Source organism: Barbus barbus (assembly GCF_936440315.1).
Source record: "Barbus barbus genome assembly, chromosome: 7".
Classification (NCBI taxonomy): domain Eukaryota; kingdom Metazoa; phylum Chordata; class Actinopteri; order Cypriniformes; family Cyprinidae; genus Barbus; species Barbus barbus.
Window position 1 is genome coordinate 260,001 of NC_136735.1, and position 5,000 is coordinate 265,000.

Genomic DNA, 5,000 nt, shown 5'->3' on the forward strand with positions numbered 1-5,000 from the left:
ATTAATCATATATTTCCCCAATTTAACATTTGTAGCCCAACCGAAAAACTTTGTTTCATTCTTGGTGAAAAAGCCAAAAGCCAAATGTGCAAAATTTGTAGCATCGTGCATCACCTGAGAGACAAACACGATCCAGAAACAAATCACCGCACGCAGAGACTCACGGTCTCACGGACTGAACCGAGCTCTCCTTCGTGTCCTCCTGTACCTGAACGAACAAATACAAATCTCAGTTTAAACATGCAAACAGAAAAAGATGTGAAAGAGCCCAATTCAGCACCAGCATGTCTCACAGCGCTTCAACACTGAATTTGCCTCTTCTTGTTCTTGTACTGACAAATACATACAAAATCATGTCAAAATACCCGTCTTTAGAGAGTATCCTCGAAAAAACTGTCAGTTATGTCTAAAGTAAACAGTTGAGAAAGAAATCGGATGTGCATGATTATATTGGATGCATTGTCTCTTAAAGTGACTGCGCCTTATTTACTAGATCTGTCTGTGTCCTTAATGTTAATCCAAGAAAATGAAAGAAAGAATCACTGCTCTTGACTGAATTACTTTGTAGTTTTAACAATAATTAATCCACAGTAAAACCAAAAATTATTCAGACACCAGATCTAATTTATGATATTTTTTACTAATGGGTGAAGGACACTGTAGTTCATTTATGTAAGCAAGTTTGCAAAATAAACTAAACTGTGACATACCCAAAAATTCTTCATACAGTGGACGACTAGTAAAACTGATGATAAATTTGGGAACAAAAATTATTCAGACAGGGATATCTATAACGCATGGAATCTCACCAAGAAAGAAGACAAGTTGCTCATAACTTACTCTTGCATAGTACCAAAGGCTAATCCAAGTCCAGAAGTGAACAGAACTCAGTGTTCACCTGCATCTGTGTGGCGCTCCCCGTGTCTACACCGGACTGAGCGGCGCCACGGTCAAAGACAGAAATACTCTTTGTCATCAGGTCACAACAGTGTGAGAGACATATTTCTGCACGGATTTGAACTCTTTAAGGCTATGGTCTTAATCTTTTGATCAGATGATGAACAGCCTGTTGGAGTTTAAATTTTCTCGATTTTTTTCAAGTCACGTTTATTTATATAGCGCTTTTAACAGTACAGATTGTGTCAAAGCAGCTTTACAATATCAAATAGGAAAATAGTGTGTCAGTAATGCAAAATGACAAGATCAAACACTCAATTGTCAGCTGAAGGCATTTCATTACTGAATTCAGAGATGTTATTGTCCAGCTCAGTCCAGTTCTAATAGTATCTGTGCAATCAAGTCCACGATATCGCTGGAATGAAGTGTCCCCAACTGAGCAAGCCGGAGGAACCACAACTCCATCGGTGACCGAATGGAGAAAAAGCCTTGGGAGAAACCAGACTCAGTCTCTTGCTCCCGTTTCTTCTTTTGGCATTTTGAAGCAGTACTGTACTTACAACCAGGTTACGATCCTCCAGCAAAATGTGAATACTTCCCCCAGTCTTAAGATTTTGTTCAGGAGTTTGTATTAATAAACTGTATATAAAAATAATTTTGATCTTTAATAGCATTGTCTTTTTCTCCTACAGATGACTTGCAGGACCCTGTATGTTATGATATTAAATTAGTTTTAATCGTTTAACCACAACAGCATCGCAGGTAGCGAAGAGTGCAAGTCGTGATTGCAAGTGACTTCGTAATTTAGTTTCTTTTTCTTGTCTTCGCCATCTGGCTACTTGTGTAAAATGTTGAGATTCAATTTAAAAAATAATAAATACAATAAAATAAAAAAGACTGCAAGTGACGTCACTAGCGGAAGCGCAGGTGTCTGAGAGAGCATGCCAACAGCAGAATCCAGTCTGTTTCATTATTGATTCTGTTATTCCTCGTGTTGATCTCTGCGTTACCACGGCCTGCTCTGGGTAAAGAGCAACAGAAAGAAATTAGTCTGGATTTTTAAATAAAAGTGGATGTCATAAATTGGCAAGCAGATCTTAATTACAGATACAGGTTAGTTAGATACAGGTACATTTCTTATTATAGGATGTCATTTCTTTGGGCAGCACGTGTTTCTTTTAAAGCATTAGATGACAGACATCTTTTGTGTGTTTTTTCTTGTTTAATGCATTATCATCGGTTTCTGTGTTCAGAGCAGATTCTGAGCCGTAAGAACCTCAACAAACACCAAAAGCGGTTGTAGTCTCGCTCCTTTCCAGAGTGTGTCTACAGATATGAACAAGTTCAATTTAAGCCTTTTTAAGACCACCTTATATGAAATTTAAGACCAAACCTCACATTATTTTACACACAACCAGTCAAACGTTTTTGAACAGTGAAATTTGTAATGTTTTTAAAGAAGTCTCTTCTGCTCACCAAGCCTGCATTTATTTGATCCATAATGCAGTAAAAGCAGTAATGTTTTGAACTTTTTTACTATTTAAAATAACTGCTTTCTATTTGAATATATTTAAAATGTAATTTATTTGTGATGAAAGCTACATTTTCAGCATCATTACTGGGGAATGCATAGTTTTAAGCACACTACCCCTTTCACAATACCAGTAAATCGCCGTAAAATTACCGGAACGACTTTACCAGTGTAATGTAATAAAAACGTAATATTAATATGTAATTTAAAGAAATAGTTTAATTTAGCTCAAAGGGAATCATTTATGATTTTATAGGGATTTGAACAGAATCAGTGTTACGGCGATTCACTGAACGAGCCGTATAACAAACTCTGTACTGGTTATTAACATCCAGAATATAGTGAAAACACTATTTAATAGCACAGTAACTAGATCGGCAGATTAAGGCATTAACTTGTGAGCACAAAACACAAGATTCTCTTTTCAATATAAATCAGATTTTATTTATATAAACCTAAGACATAAACTAATGTAACACATGAACACAAGCATTCACACATTCACACGTTGCAGGAAGAGAGAAAGTGAGGAAAGGATGAGTTTAAGAGAATGGAAATGTGAAATCCCAAGTTTACAGCAATATGTTCAATTGCATAGACCTGAACAACCATCAATCACTTAATTAACCCTCGCTTTGAGTTTCTCAAAGAGGCCAAGATTTATATTAAATACACCTGATTCAGTTAGAATCTGGAGGTACTTGCTTGCTTTGCTAAGGGAATCCCTTTTGTCCTGGTTGTTGCAGACGGGGTTCCCCGAAGTGTCTGATTGGTTGAGAGTTCAGTAGTCTTTGAAGTGAGGTCTGGTTGAAGTTTGAAGCGAGTGCAGTCGGAGCGGAACTTTGTAGCAAACTTACATTAGAACACGAAACTCCACAGAAAGAAAAGAAACTAAAGTAAAAGAATAAGAATAAAAGGATGTAACGAGACTAGGTTGGTTTTCTTCTCATTGTGGTAGCAGCTGGCACGTGGGCCAGAGCACACTCATAGAGCAGCACGCGGTGGCAAAAGAGAAGAAGAGGAGAAGAGAGAGGACCAAGAGAGAGTTTGGTGTCCTGAGTTTTTAAACTCGGCTTCTGGACACATCCCCTCTGGTGTCTTGACCAATTAGACAGGCTATTATCTTAGCTAGGGGTGTTCCTTCCATCATAAATCAGCATGTTATCAGTCACATGGTCCAAACTTTACAGGCTCTTGCTAAGTATACTTTTGAACGTGATTTCTATAAGACTATGATGCATTTGACAAATAATTGATTGGAAGAAACATTTAAAGCATGATTTTTCACACTCATACATACCAAACACGCATCTGAATCCTTCAGCTATTCAATAGTGATAAAAAAAAACAAAAAAAATAAAAAATACATAATATATGATTAAAACATGATAATCTAATATGTGGGTTACAAACATAATATGTTATTTCTATGCAGAGAAATAACTCATAGGTCCTTTTAAGATGATTTTTAACACATATGAACAGATTGTCTCTGTGAACGAAGGACTTTCAGTCTGGTTCCTTGTCTTCTGTGTGTGGAGACCTTCCCAAGAGAGTCTGTAGCTCGTGATTTTCTATCACAGGTTTACATGTGACGGCCATCTCTTTGACCATCAGTCTTGATTACTTGCCCCAAATTGGACAGTCTCCTTCCTGAATTGGAATTATCAGTAAGTGTTCTTTTGTCTCAAGGTTGTAAGCTGTTCTGTGACAGAGGCTTGCTGGTTAGTTTGCTTGCTTCAGACTAGTTGTCGCTAGGATTTGGACAGATTTATGACGTTGTCCTGTTACAGCTTTGAGGCCCCTCTTTCTGGAATCTCAGCTTCTCAGGTTTCAATGTTCTGATGCATCCTAAATTTGTCTGATTCGGTCTCTGATATTCTACACCGGGAAATACAAAAATGTGCTGTTCACAGGCAACAACGTTCTGTCTTTTTACTGCTAAAGCACCAATCACACGCCGGTACATTCTGTGACATCATTAACCAGAAACAAGCGCTAAACAGCAGTGCCTCGGTGTGGTGTTTGTAAACATGGAGGGGTATATGCGATCGGTTTTCTCTTTTGTCAAACGTTCCCATTCATGCAGCACTTTTGGCCCAGAGACATCGCATTAGAGACCTTCAAACCGAGCTCTGAGAATGTTATGATTGGCCCACAGCAGACGTATTGCGTCTGCACTCATGCGTGCTCACACCGGTAATATCTTCATCTTGTGTTCTCACACAGCATCATTCCGCCAGTTTACCGGTAATGTTACAACTTCTCATACAAGTAAACTGCTGGAACGAATTTACCAGTATTTGTGAAAAGGTCCTGTTCACACATGAGCTCTTGACAACAATTGACTGGTAATTTTCCAGTAAAGTCTTTATGTGTGAAAGGAGCTACTGAGTCATTCATTCAACAGATTCCTTCCAAACTCATTCGGTAACAAACCACGGATGCTTGGAGATTGCACAATACTAATGCTGTGATCTTTGTTTGGAAGCTGGAACCATGTTAGTTGGTGAAACCAACCTTAATTACATGAATACTTTACTTGTTTATCTAAAATCAATGTAACATTTAC

At 37.9% G+C, this 5,000-nt stretch overlaps 1 long non-coding RNA gene across 1 annotated transcript in view; it reads left to right on the top strand.

Annotated features, from left to right (window-relative positions):
* Nucleotides 1-2,853: 2,853 nt before the first annotated feature.
* Nucleotides 2,854-5,000, top strand: part of LOC306872868 — a 147,638-nt gene continuing 145,491 nt past the window's right edge. Inside the window, exon 1 of the long non-coding RNA XR_013784434.1 lies at nt 2,854-5,000. This exon is cut by the window's right edge and continues 840 nt beyond it. This is a non-coding gene — a long non-coding RNA (uncharacterized lncRNA).